The sequence below is a fragment of the Elephantulus edwardii genome, unplaced genomic scaffold (assembly GCF_000299155.1).
Source record: "Elephantulus edwardii isolate Elephantulus edwardi_28Jun2011 unplaced genomic scaffold, EleEdw1.0 scaffold00042, whole genome shotgun sequence".
Taxonomy (NCBI): Eukaryota; Metazoa; Chordata; class Mammalia; order Macroscelidea; family Macroscelididae; genus Elephantulus; species Elephantulus edwardii.
The window spans coordinates 7515631-7531288 of record NW_006399792.1 but is presented as its reverse complement, the minus strand read 5'-3'; positions in this window follow the sequence as shown (position 1 = coordinate 7531288).

The window sequence follows — 15658 nt, the reverse complement described above, 5'->3', positions numbered from 1 at the left end:
GGGCTAGGGATTTTGAGCATTTCTTCATGTGTTTGTTAGCCATCTGAATGTCGTCTTCGGTGAAATGCCTGTTCATATCCTGTGACCATTTTTCTATTGGATTATTTACCTTTATCTTGTTGTGGTGGATTCTTCTGTCATTTTCAATCATTATCCAGGTCTCTGAGGCATAGCAAGCGATTGAAAAGACTTAGTTTAGACTGCCATTGTTAGTCTTCAGTACTCTGGAGAGGTCCTTGACAACAGATTTTTCCCAAGCAATTAATATTTTTATTTCCTGACTGCTGGCTGGTGTAAAGAGTATTGATTATCTGCTAAAATAGTAATTTTTAAAACGATCTCCTACCAGAAAGCAATATAAAGCAAGTTAATGGCAAAATTACATAGAGTGGGCAATTCACTTGAGTATCAGATGAGTCTGTAGCCAGCTTATATCCATGAGAGATTGAAGATACTCATTGGAGAGAATGCATCTGAAGTCAGATCAGAACCAGGTTTCATGAACACAATCCCAAAACAAGGTCAGGGTTATTTTTGGGGAGAAATGACTCAGTAATTGTTGTTAGGAATTATTGATCTGGATCCGATGCATCATAATCCCACCTATATCCTGTGCCATCCTCAGGGTCTGCTGGGCTTGAATCCATTGTTGCAGTTACTCTGTCAATCCATGTCGTGAAGGGTCTTCCTCTACGAGTCTCTAGTAAGCAAAATGTCTATTTTCCAGCCTGGCTGAAATGCCTGAAGTATATGAGACCAAATATTACTATTCTTGATTCAAGGAGTATTATGGTTGCACTTCTTCCAAGACAGATTTATTTGTTCTTTTAGCAGTCCATTCCATACTAAAAACATTCTTTTCCAATATACCAGCTCAAAGACACCAATTATTCCTCAGTCTTCTTTATTATTTGATTTTCAATGCATGTAAAGTGATTGCAAATATCACTGTGTTTTTTTTCCTGTTGTTGTTAGGTGCTTTGGGTCAAGTATGACTCATACAACTCCATGAACAACAGATCTGAACTCTGCCCCATCCTGTGCCATTCTTATCCTCTCTGATACACTTGAGTTCATTGCTGTAGTCGTGTGTCAATCTATCCCATCGAAGGTCTTCCTCATGGAACCTTCACCTTTCCATGTATGATGTCCCTTTCTTAGGGTTAGTCTGTCCTAGCAATATGCCCTAGAAATAGGCAGATCTCATGACCTAGTGGTAGGTAAGAAGCTGCACTGCAATCCCAAAGGCATGTAACCCACCAGCTGACCCATAGAAGAAAGATGGGTAATCTCCTGACATGCAGTTTACTGCCTTTGTAAACCCACTGGAGGATCAGCTGTGGGTTAGTTCTGAGTGGATTAGACTCAACAACAACAGCAATAATGATAAACAATAACAATATGTCCAAAGTACGAGAGATGAAGACGTGCCATCTTTGCTTCCAAGGACCACTCTGGCTGCACTTTTTCCCAAGACATATTTGTTTGTTCTTTTGTCAGTCTATGGGATATTCAGTACTCTTTTCCAATTCTATACTCAAAGGAATCAATTCCTCTATCATCCTTATTCATTGTCTAGTTCTCAAAAGCATAGCAAGTGTTTGTAAAGACCATGACTCTTATCAGGCACACTTTAGTCTTTAGAGTGACATCATGGCTGTTCAGGATGTATTGATTAGGAGATGTATTGCACTGACAAAGTCTGCTGTCAGGGAATGCTCCAAAATGAACTGACACCTTTGAGGTGTGATGTTGGAGAAGAGCACTGAACATTCAATGTACTGCCAGAGAGCAAACTTGTATGTCTTGGAGTGGGTGCAGCTGGAGTGCTCTTTGGAGGCAAGAATGATGAGACTTTGTCTCACCTTCTTTGGGCATGTTGCTGGAAGAGGCTATTTCTTGGAGAGTGACATGATGCTGGGAAGGGTCGAGTGTTAGTGAAGGAGAGAAGACTCTCAATCAGGTGGGTTGACATGGTGACTGTCTCAACGGGCTCTTGTGTATCAGGAAGTGTTAAGATGGCCCAGGATGGAATAGAGTTCAGATCTTTTGTTTATAGGGTCACTGTGATCTGTACTTGACAGCACATAACTTACATACCAACCACAAAGTGTTAAAATAGGCCCGAGTTAAAAACTTGAGTAATTTATTTATACTCTATGCACTTCAATTTTTCATCTTTAAAAAGGAAATTGTGAGTTAAAAGTGATAGGTTTTCAAAAAATCACTGGCCTATCATATAGTCTTGTATAGAGCAAGCACTTTAAAAATAAGAACTGTTATTTTTATTGTTATTAAAATAGTTTTATTTCACATGAGATAAAGTGTGGGTTGGTTTAAAACTTGAGTAAGAATAAAATACTGCCTTTTACCCATTCCTTTTGGGAAGTTGGACTACATATCTAGTAACAGGGTAGAACTCTAGTGAGAAGAGCTCATGTGGACACATTACAAGTAAGCATGGATGAATTGATTGTGATGTTTTATGAGGAACAGAGTTTTTAAACAAAACTTAAGAGAAAGCAAAAGTGGAGTTTCTGGCATCCATCTCCCTACCCAGCTCCCTTCCAATATTTTCAAGGCACGTCTTGTTTTTATTACCTCTGCATTAGCAGATCTACTTCAAGGAGCTTACCATGACCCAGGAAATGGAGGACTAAAAGTGGAGGAGGAGAGAGGACAAGGAGACATAAAAGGAATTTTATGTTCTTATTTTAAGAGTCATTAAAGAAGTGTAAAAAAAAATTCAACTTAAAAATCATATCAACCAGTGTTTAGGTAAGAAGTTGGGAAAGGGGAAGGCATTCTACGGACAGATGGGAGCAGCAGAGTCCCCTCTGATTCTGACAGAGTTACCTCTCACATGGAGTTTGGTGAAGACTCTATCAATCAGGGCTCACTTGCATATAGGAAGAACCACTTCAGTTATTTTAAAGAAAAAGATATTTCATATAGGGAATAGTGTGCAAGAAGCTTATCAGAAGGATTAGAGGAGCAGGTGCCAAACTTGCACTCGAGGAACCTTTACAGCTAAACCATTGGGGCAAAGCGACTTGGAAGTAACTAGGTAGTTAGGGGATCAGCTGGTGGTTCCAGAAACATCCCAACTTAGCTATCAGCCTGAAATCAGCAGCTCTGTCCTCTCTTCTTAGCTTAAAATTCACCACCACACTCACAACATGGTGGACATAATCAATGTCATTGAATTGCATAAATTGTTGAGTGGGCAAATGTTCTGTAAATATATACTTTACTACAATAAAAGTAAACCAAACAAAAACCACAGTATATACTCATTTGAAAAAGAAAATCACCAGTTGAAAACCAAACAAAGCCCCTAAACTACTTAGGAATCATTAAGGGGCTAAAGCTACAGCTAAATGGGAACTACTCCTTACCCCCTGCCTCCTTCTTTATACTTAGTTCAGGATTTGAATTCTGGTCTTTCACAAATGAACTTCTTCAAATGAGTCTGAGGAATATGGTTTTGTGGAGACTGTTGTTTTTCTGGTTTTTGCAACACAGGAACACACAGAAGAGAGACATCAGACTGGATGTTGAACAATTCCATCGACTTTCCCATTGTAATGGTTTGTTCTCTGGATCCTGAGATCCATTGTTTTGTTTTGGTTCAGCTTATTTTGTGTATATACATGGAAGGAATGGCATATAAGGGCTTGTGAGCATAAATCACACATGGATTTTATCTTGACCTATTGACCAATTTCAGTTAACTATTGCATAGAAACGGAATTGTTTGGAATTTAGCACTTTGGCAAAAACAAGTGCATCTAAAGAGAAAAAGAAAGTGAATTTAATTTTAGAAATATTATTGGAAAAACGTAGCATTGTCTTTTAAAAGCATTAAGAACACATGGTCATTAAAACAAATTGTATTGAATGAGCTCTGGTGGCCTAGTGGTAAGAAGCTGCACTGCAATCTCAAAACTGATGGTATTGAAGGAAGAAATCCAAGCTACAAATTTTTTTTGCATTGGAAAAAGAAATGAGATTTCAGGAATTGACAGAATACCAACGAAGATGTTGTAACAAATGGATGAAATGCTGGAAGATATTGCTCATATATATAAAGAAATTCAGAAGATAGATAGATAGCCAACTGGCAGGAAGTGAGCCATATTTGTGTCCATTCCTAAAGAAGATGCTCAATCCCACAAAATGTGGAAATTCTCAAACAGGATCAGTAATATCACAAGCAAGTAACATTGATACAGAACTGCCCAAAAGGCAAGTTGAATGCAGATTAAAGAGGATGCAAAAAATAAGGAATATAATTCTTGATAGATCTGATAGATATTGGCTGAAGACAAAAAATATTAGAAAGATGTTTATCTGTGTTTTATTAACTATGCACATTTTACTGTGTGGAACATAAAAAATTATGACATTTTTCACATTGTGAAAAAGTAGACTCCAAGAGCACTTAATTGCGCTCATATGGGAACTGTATATAGACCAAGAGATAGTAATTTTAGTAGAAAAAGGGGATATTGCATGGTTTAAAATCAGGAAAGGTGTGTGTCAGAGTTGATTATTTTCACCATAATTATTCTGTATACTGAACCAATAATCTGAGAAATAAGGTTATTTGCAGATGATGATGGCATCAGGATTATAGAAAGATTTTAATAACCTATATATACAGGTGACATGACCTTGTTTGCTGAAAGCAAAGAGAACTTGAAGAATTTACTGAAGACCAGAGTGTTTTGTAAGGATTACACCTCAATATAAAGAAAAAAAAATCCCCACAATCAAACAATGGACACTATCATGCTGAAGAAAGAAAAGGTTAGAGTGGTCAGGGGTATATTTTGCTTGAATTCACAGTCAACACTCATGATAGTAACAGTAAAGAAGAAATCAAATGGCTTATTGCATTGGACAAATCTGCTACAAAGGTCACTTGAAAAAACCATTAAAAAAGCCATTTGTAGACCTTTTTAAGGCAAAGATGCCCTTTGAAGAACTGTGTATGCAAGACTCAAGACATGATATTTACAATGGCCTTAAAAATCACACAAAAACTAGGCAATGAGTAAGAAAGAAAAAAAAATTGATGACTGTGAGGTATGGTGTTTGCAAAGACTGTGAAACGTGCCATGGACCACCAGAAGAATGAACACATTTATCTTGTAAAAGGTTCAGTCAGAATACTCTTTAGAAGCAAGGGTGATAAGACTTCATGTCACTTACTTTGGGAATGTTTTCAGAAGGGAGGAGTTCTTGGAGAAAGATGTTATGATTGGAAAAGCAGAGTCAGCAAAAAGGAAGATACTGTCATCAAGATGAATTAATGATCTCAAATGCAATCACAGCTGTGAGGATGACACAAAACCCGAAAAGGATTTTGTTTTGTTATACATAGGGAACTGCCTTGATAAACCTTAACAACAACAATAGAGAGAACTGTGATGGTTGAATAGTAAGAAATAGCAATCTCGAAGGCACAAGGTTTGAACCCACCAGTTGCTGAGAAGGATGTTCAATCTCTTCCTGTGCAATTAACTGCCTCTGAAAACCTGCTGGTGGGCCATCTATGGGTTGGTTTTGACACTATTATACTAAAAAATAACACCACAACAAAACATCAGGCCTAATTTTTACACATAACAAGTAAGTTTTTATAAAAAAAATTTGGTTTCCCCACATTCACATTGTAAACAAGTGTATTTAATAAAAATAAATTTGTTGTTGTTGTTAAGTGCTGTTGAGTCGTAGGCGACTCATAGCAACCCTATGAATGAAAGTCCTGGACACCTGTATACCTTTCATTCTTTTTCCAGGCTCATAGGGGTTACAGAGGCAAGCTATTATGGAAGTGGATGCCACTCCTGCTTCCAAGTTTATTTGAATTGGGGAGCTCCATCAAACACTGTCGACCATGGGTAACCATTCTTAAATTTGACTCATCAGTGTCACAGTGTTTGGCTTCACAGCAACCATGAATTACTTCTGTACAGTAAGTGGACATACCAGCATTACATGACCAAGAAGAATGTTTCACCAAAAACAATTAAAGGCAGGCCTGAGGGCTACTGAGTAGAGTCACCCACTTTTGGCTTGGGAGAATGACTTTTGGTCCGCTAGGTCAACTGCTCTCTCTTTCTATGCTGTTGTTGCTGTTGTTGTTAAGTGCCATTGTGTCCTAGGTGACTCATAGCAACCTTATGAACGAAAGTCCTGGACACCTGTATACTTTTCGTCCTTTCTCCAGGTTCATAGGGTTTCCAGAGGCAAGCTATTATGGAAGTAGATGCCACTCCTACTTCCAAGCTTGTTTTAATTGGGGAGCTCCACCAAACACTGTCTTCTATGGGTAACCATTCTCACATTTGACTCATCAGTGTCACAATGTTTGGCTTCACAGCAACCACGAGTTACCTCTGTACATCAAGTGGACATACCAGGGTTACATAGAGAGAAATAAATGCATTTATTCTGGAATAGAGTTAGAAAACGAAATTTCTCTTCTAATTATGATCCAGACAGATGCTCAAATTGTTTCTCTAAAAATTTTTAGCCTCCTCTGGATACTTGGAATAAGAATAAACTCCCTTTGTAAGATACACCTGAAGCAGTAATCAGAGGTCAATTTATAGCAATAAGCTAACACATCAAAAGGTAGGAAAAATGACCATTGACTTTCTAATCCAACATCTCCAACAGCAAGAAAACCTGACACCCTCTAAAAAACCAGAAATTATAAAATTAGAACAGAACTAAATGAAATAGAAAACAGAAAAACAATTGAAACCATCAACAAAACTAGGAGTTGGTATTTTGAAAAAGTCAATAAAATCAACAGACCACTAGCAAAACCAACAAAGGAAAAGATACAAATGATTCAATTAGAAGATGAAATGGGCAATGTCACAACAGAACCAAATAAAATAAAAAGGCTAACAATTGAATATTATGAAAACCTATACTCAAACATATATGAAAACCAAGAGGAAATGGACAAATACCTAGAAACACAACCTATCTAAACTGACACAAACTGAAAGTAAACACCTGAATAGACCCATTACAAAAGAAAAAATTGAAAAGATAATAAAACAACTTCCAGCCAAAATAATCCCTGGACCAGATGGTTTTACAAGTGAATTTTATCAAACATTCAGAGAACTGTCACCAATTCTACATAACTTATCTCAGAAAATAGATGAGATAGAATTCTCCCAGACTCATTCTGTGAAGCAAACATATCCTTGATACCAAAGCTGGGTAAAGACGCCATCAAAATAGAAAACCATAGGCCAATATCTCTCATGAACATGTTGTTTACTAAGTGTCACTGAGTCATAGATGACACATAGAGACCCTGTGAAAGAAAGCCCTGAACACTGTTCATAGAGTTTCCAGAGGCAAGCTATTTTGGAAGTGGATGCCATTCATGCTTCCAAGCTTGTTTTAATCGGGAAGCTCCACCAAACACTGTCCACCATGAGTAACCATTATTACCTTTGGTACTTCAGTGCCACAGTGTTTAGCATCACAGCAACCACGAGCTACCTCTGTACAGCAATGTGCAGACCAGTGCTATACCACTTAGCAGAATGTTTGACAAAATCAATTTAAACCAGGTCTGAGGGTGGTAGATTATAATCACCCACCTTGGGTGTGGTAGCATAACTTTCAGTCCACTAGGCCAACCTAGCTCTCTCTATGTTGTCATTGTTATTGTTACTAAATGTCATCGAATAGTAGATGACTCATAGTGACCCTATGAATGAAAGACCCGAGCACTGTTCATAGATTTCTGGAGGCAAGCCATTTCAGAAGTGGATGCCACTATCGGCCAATATGTCTTATGAATGTAGATGCAGAAATCCTGAATAAAGTCCTGGCCAATAGAATCTAATGATACATAAAAAAAAAATAATTCGCCATGACCAAGTGGTATTCATAAAGGATGGTTCAGCATAAGAAAAACAATCAGTGTAATTCATCACATAAATAAAGCAAGAACAAGAACCACATGGTCTTATCAATTGATGCAGAAAGGCCATTAACAAAATCCAATACCCTTTTCTGATTAAAACACTCAACAAAATAGGAATAGAGGGGAATTTCCTCAACATAGTAAAAAGTACATACACAAGCCCAAAAGCCACATTGTTTTCAATGGAGAGAGATTAAAGGTATTCCCTTTGAGAACAGGAACTAGGCAAAGATGCCTACTATTACCTTTCCTATTTAATATTGTACTGGAATACTGTAATATTCCAATACAATATTGCTGTGGTGGTCAAGACAGCACGGTACTGGTATATTGCTAGACACATAGATCAATGGAATATAATTGAGAACCCAGAAATCAGCCCATCTACCTATGGTTAGCTGATTTTTGACAAGGAGATGAAATCAGTTAAGTGGGGAAATGACAATCTTTTTGACAAATGGTGCTGGCAGAATTGGAAAACCATCTGCAGAAAACTCAAGCAAGAACCACACCTCACTCCATACAAATAAACCAACTCAAAGTGGATCAAGAACCAAGGACTAAAACCAAGGATGATAAAGTTCATTAAAGAGAAGCTTGGAAGAAGTCTAGAAGTTGTAATGCACAACATAAACAGTCTTCCAAGCATCCTGGGAAAATCTACAACCAGGAGAGGGGTCCTTATGCACACCTAAAAACTTCTCCAAAAGGATAAAAAGGGAAGTCACAGACTGAGAAAAAATATTTGGTAATGACATGTCTTATCAGACTTATATCTAGAATTTACAGAATACTTGAGAACCACAACAAGATAAAGGTAAACAACCCAATTGCAAAATGGGCACAGGATATGAACAGACATTTCACCGAAGAAGACATTCAGATGGCAAACAAACACATGAAGAAATGTTCAAAACCCGTAGCTCTAGGAGAGATGCAAATCAAAATAACTGTGAGATATCATCTCACCCCAGTAACAATAGCAAAATTCAACAGAGCAGCAAATAATAAATGTGACGCTGGGGAGAAATTGGAACCCTTATTCACTGTTGGTGGGAGTGTAAAATGGTACAACCATTATGGAAGGCAGTATGACGCTTTCTCAAAAAGTTGAAATATCATTTGATCCAGGAATTCCACTACTGGGAATACACCCTTAAAAACTATAACTGCCACCCAAGCAGATAAATGCACACCTATGTTCGTTGCTGCTTTGTTCACAATAGCAAAGATTTGGAAACAACCCAAGTGCCCATCAACAAAGGAATTGATAGAGAAGCTGTGGTATATTCACATAATGGAATACTATACAGCATTGAAAAAAAAGAAACTCATGAAATATTATACAAAATGCATGACCGTGGAGGACATTATGCTGAGTGAAATATCTTAGTCACAAAAACACAAATACTGCATAATGCCACTGTTATAAAACAGGACTGACACCGAGTTTGGGAAGAAACTAAGAAAACAAGGTGATAAATAACTGAAACACTGAAGCATTGAAACAGATGAGGGAGAGAACTGTTTAAAAGGAATTTATGATTAGGTATTATTTACATGAAAAGAGTCCAGAATAAGAGCTACATAGTAAAGTGGACTGGGGTGTGTGTGCGTGTACAATAATGAAATAATTTTTTTTCAAAAAGAAAAGTGAACCAGGGAGAGAGGTGAGCACAGAGGAAATGTGCAACAATGAATTAATAGAAATTCAAGTCCTCTATAATCTTTTATTAAAATTCAGTTTAAGAAAAAGAACACCTGACTGAAGTTATGCCTACTTGGTTAATTTGTTTTGCCAAGTCCTTCAGAGCAACCTGAACTTCCTCCTTTATCACCATTTCCTCTTGATCATATGTTGTTTCTTTTTTCTTTTCTTTTTTTTGGGGTTTCCATTCATTCATTGTTGCACTATTTTCTCTACCCTCCGCCCCCCAGTTCGTTCCTCTTTCCCTCTCCCCCCTTGAAAGTCTGTTTTAATTGTCCCATTGCCACAGTGCTTGTCAAAGCCAGTTCTGATTAATCTCCTTTGTCAGTGTTTCCTTTGCCATTCCCTATCACTCCTCCCTGAGAGAGACTTCACCTTGATGCATAAGGAAAAGGGGACAGCATATTCTCTTAGCTACTTCCTGCTGAAAAGGGACACTGTAGGTTTCAGGATGAAGAGCTTCTCTCACTACTCTAAAGGGCCCCTTTGGCAATAGGAAACACGTAGACTATTGTGGAGATTGATTTTGGAATTTAGATGCACTGTTATCAATTGTGCTTAGCCGTACGTGTTCATATCCTTGAAGATGTATCATGGAACTGTTGCAGCCTAGAAGACACAAATTTAACTAACAAGTTAAAAGTACATGAGTCAAAAATTAAAAGCAATAATATTCCAAGTAGAGGATCTAACAGTGGCACAAATCAAGTTACAGGGGGAAGGTAGTGCTTAAAATAAACATATGTTGTTTCTTGACATTCTTCTTTGTCAGTAACTTATTTTTTGTATAATGACTCTGTATAGTGCTTCCATCTTATTTTAAAGCTTCCTGAATCATTCAGTACTCTGCCCATAGCATCCTTAAACATTGCAACTCATGGTTTGAATCTGTTCTTCAGTTCCTTCATCTTAAGAAATGCTGAGTGAGTTCCACCCTTTTGATTTTCTGAATCCAGATTCTTGCACATTTCATTATAATACTTTACCTTTCCTTCCCTTTGAAATCTTCTATTCAGCTTCTTTACTTCTTGGCTTTGGCTTCTCAGTGTTCTAGTGTAATATTCAGAGTCTCTTCTGACATTCATTTTGATCATTTCTTCGTTTTTTGTCTTTGTATTTTGCATTCTTAATGGACATATTCTTAATATCTTCCCACAGCTCATCTGGTCTTTGTTCAATAGTGTTCAAGGCCTAGATGTATTTTAACAAACAGGAGCTGCCCTGGATGTGCTTACCAAGTGTGTCAAGAAATCTGAAGGACAACTACTTGACCAACTGACTGGAAGAGATCTGTATTTATTTTCATTTCAAAAAATCATGACCCGACAGAGTGTGAAAATTGCCAAATAATATCACTAATATAATACACTAGCAAAATCCTGCTGAAGATTATACAGAAAAGACTGGCACAATCCATTGACAGAGAACTACCAGAAATACAGGCTGGCTTTAGAAGAAATTGTGGTACTAGAAACATTATTGCCAATGTCTGGCAGATCTTGGCAGAAAGCATATAATACCAGAGGAATGTCTATCCATGCTTCTTTGACCATGCGAAGGTATTTGACTGGGTGGATCACAACAAATTGTTGCTAACCTTGAGGAAAATGGGGATCCCAGGATACTTGATTGTGCTTATGCAAAACCTATACTTGGACAAGCAACCTGTGCTCAGAATAGAGCAGGAAACGCTGCATAGTTCAAAATCAGGAAAGGAGTGTGTCAGGGATGCATCCTGTCTCCATACCTTTTCAATCTATATGTAGAACTTATTATTCAGGAAGCAGGGATTTATGAAGAGAAATGTGGCATCAGGATTGAGGAAGATTCATCAACAACTTACATTATGCAGATGACACAACCTTTCTTGCTAAAACTGAAGACCTGATGTACTTGCTGCAGAAGGTCAAGGACTGTAGTCTTCAATATGGATTGAAGCTTAACATCAAGAAGATGAAGATTCTCACCACTGGGCCAATTGGCAACACCATAATAGATGGAGAAAAGATTGTTAACAATTAGAACTTGCTTGGCTCCACAATCAACTGTCTTACACTGCAGTCAGGAAATCAAAAGAAAAATTGCATTGGCAGAACCTGCTGTCAGGGACCTCTCCAGAGTGCTGAAAAGCAACGATGTCAGTCTAGAGACTAAGGTGCACCTAGTCCAGTCCATTGTCTTTGCAATGACTTGCTTTGCACCAGAGAGCTGGACAATGACTAAGGATTACAGAAGAAGCATCGATGTCTTAAAATTGTGGTGCTGGAGAAGAGTTTTGAACATACCATGGACTAAGAAGAAAATAGGTCTTTCTTGCAGAAGGTGAAACCAAGTTTCACCTTGGAGGCTGGAATTTTGAAGCTCTTTGGGCACATGTCCAGGAGAGACCAGTCCTTGGAGAAATACATCATGTTGAGAAGGGTGGAGGGACAGTACAGGAGAGGACAATCCCAGATGAGATGGGCAATAGGGGTTGGTGTGTTAGAATTAGTGAGACTGGCTCAAGACAGGGCAGGGTTCAGAGCTGCTGCACATAGGGTTCCTGTGAGTCGCAGGCAGCTTGATTGCACATAACAACAAGAACAACAACAACAATTGGTTAATTTGTTGGCTGTAATTTCCAAAAAGTCAGTGGCCATATTTATCCTGCCCATTTGAGGGCAGTGACCATATCTTAATCTGCTCATTTGTACTTTGCATATATTAAGTGTCTAACAAATAGTTGACCATTTCTTAATGAATAAATTGAATATACTAACACGTAGGAAAAATAATTTTAATGGTGGAAAAACATTGCAGGCTTTGTTGTTTGGTTTTTAGGTTGTTCCCCCCCCCCCAGAGGGCAACAATTGAACCATTTTTAAAATAATTATCTTTATGAGAACAATCTCTGGATAGGGCAGACAATCTTAACCCCTCAGGGTTTTGGTCCACACCAAATCTGCTCTTCCATGAGCTTCACTTTGTGGTTGTAATTTGGGGTTCTCATTCCCTGAAGCAGGAGTGACATCGGCTTCCTAAACAACATTCCTCTGGAAACTCTGAACTTTGATAAATGATGACAGTTATAGAAAGTCTTCAGGTCTTTTGTTTATAGGGTCACTAAGAGCCTTGCTCGACTCGACGGCAATCAACACACCACCCTGAAGATGGAGCTCTGAAGACAACAGAAGGAACACATTTTCTTGGTAGCATCCTTGCTCTCACTCTCTTTTCACACACTTAGCATGCTCCCATGCCTTCTAAGATTTCATAACTCAACCTGGAATGATGATTTCTTCGACATTTCTCACCCCTCCTGGACCCTGATCAATGGTGTCCTTTATGACCCTGGCAAAGAGCAGTGGAGAAAGCAAAATTTTCCTCTGCAGATAAATTGCAAATTACATCCCAATGAGTTTACAATGCATGACCTGGAATAGGGAATAGTGTTCCACAATACAAATTCCCAGGCTGTTTCCATTATAAAGTCAAATACTTTTCTTTTGTATGTGATCTCTGACAGAAGCAAAGACATGTTTTATTAAGAAAATTTCTGTTCTCCTGTCCTATTTTCTTTTGTCTCATCTCCAGCCAATTATTTAAAAATGAGATAAGGTTTCTTAAAGAGCATCATAAGAATTTTGTCAAGGTCAGAAGGGAGGAACAGGTTCGTATACCTGTCTAAAAAATCTGATTTAGCCAAACTACACAAGCTTCTGAGACGGTTCTAGAGAAACCTGAAGTTTCAAGGGCAAATACATGTAAAAAAGGCTTACAGAAGTAAGGTCAGAATTACTAAAGCAGGAAATGAGATGTAACTTACAATGGTGAAATAAGATTTTTTTTCTTCTTCACTCTATCAGGAGCAAGAGAAGACTAAAACAGAGTGTTGTCCTTTAATTAGATAGGAAATAAAGAGACTCACCAATGACATCAAAAGGCCACAGGGCTTCCAGTGTCTATTTTAAAAAATCTTTCTGCATAAGCAAGTGAATAGGGCTCTGGAGAGAGGTAATGCATACCACAGGAGAGTGAAAAGGAAAAAAGATGACTTTGAGAGAGAGAATTTCAATAAGTGAGATATGTATCTAAATGTTCAGGCTCTGATGATTTGCATCCAAGGGTACTAAAAGAATTGTCTAACGTATCCTGGATCATAAATTGAATATGAGTCAGCAATTTGTAATGTTGTTATTTTTAAAAAGGGAACATGATTGAGAGATGTATTAACAGGCAAATGACTTGAAAAGGGTGAAGATACAATCCCTGATACTTGGCCTTGATCAAACATTATTTAAAAAAGAATTTCCAATTGCTATCCCTAGATTATATAAGAGGGGAGCAGATTAAAGTAAAGAATAATGGATGGAATTGAAAAAAAAAGTGAGAAAGATCAATAGTGGGGCTAAAAGGTAAAAAAAAAAAAAAAAGAATATCAGCTTTCAGTTAAGGCTGGCTTGGAGGAGAAATCTAGCCCTTGCATTTTAAGTGCTCTCAGACTATGTCATATTTTGGTTCTCATAGACTTATTTTCATTTTCTTGAGCCTTAATTTGAACTTGCACATAAGTAGTTGATGGTCTGCCCCACAGTCTGTCCCTGGTCTAGGTTTTTGTTTTGTTTTTTTAAATAAAGTTTTCATTTTATATTGGTTTACTAAGTTCATATACATTGTTTTTCACACTGAATCTTTCCTGTATTCTTTACCTGCTCCTGCTTCCACTCACCAAGTTGTGTGAGCTTATGTAGAATTCCCTTCAGCCCCCATTCTTACCCCACTGCTCCCACTCTTCCCCCTTTGGATTCTCATACACGTTCTACAATAATGGTCTTATACAGTATCTGTCCTTATGAGACTGAGTTAGTTCACTTAGCATAATGCTTTCCATTCTCTCTAAGATAGGTGGTGATTTACAAAATCATTGTTCCTGCATGCTGCATAGTATTCCATCATGTGAGAGTACTATAATTTGTCAATCCATTCGATTGAGGTTTAACAATCTGCTTCCAAGCCTGGCCTAATTTTGATTGCTGACATCGAGCTTCTCTAATGATTCTTTTCACAGATGTAGTCAATCGAATTTTCTATGAAGCCCATCCAATGAGATCCATGTGTGAAGTTGCTGGGGCTTTTTTTTTTTTTTAAAGTATTTGCAATGAATAAATCCTTTAAGATACAAAATTCAATCATTCTATTTCCAGCCTCATTTCTTTCACCAAACCCATACTTTCTGGCTACTCTTCCTTCTTCATTATTTTCAAATTTTGCATTCCAGTCACCAGTTATCATTAACACATTTCGATTGCATGTTCAGTCAATTTTGAACTTCAAGATTTTGTAAAAAAATTCAGTTTCTTCCTGTTTGGGTCTAGATTTAGGAGCATATATTTGAATAATTATAGTATTAAAAGGTCTTCCTTGTATGCATATGAATAATATCACTCACAGGATAGAACTTGAAAATGACTTTTTGACTATGAACTCAACATCACTCTTCTTATGTTTTTCATTCCTACCATAGTTTACCATAATATTATCTGATTCAAAATGGCCAAAGCTAGTCCATCTCATCTCATCTCATCTCACTGATGCCTAGAATGTCGATGTTCACGCACTTCATTTTTTCATAATTTCTAGTTTTCCAACATTCAAGCTATACGATTTCGAGATTCCAATCATTAAAGAATGTTTGCCATTATATTTCATCACTTTTACTGACTTCTAATCTGGGCTGTGCCACTAATACTATAACTATCCATGTTTCACCACTGTTCATAGGGTTTTCAGAACACCATTGAACACAAGTGATTGAAGACCAAATGAGTCGTGGGATGATATTAAAGATATCACCCATCAAGAGCACAAAAAGTCATTACAATGACAAAGAAGAAAGAAAAAACCAAAATGAATGTCAAAAAGGGACTAGAGTGTCAAGCAGCCAAAACAAAGGAAAAATGTGCATAAGTAAAAGAGCTGAACAGAAGACTTCAAAGGACTGA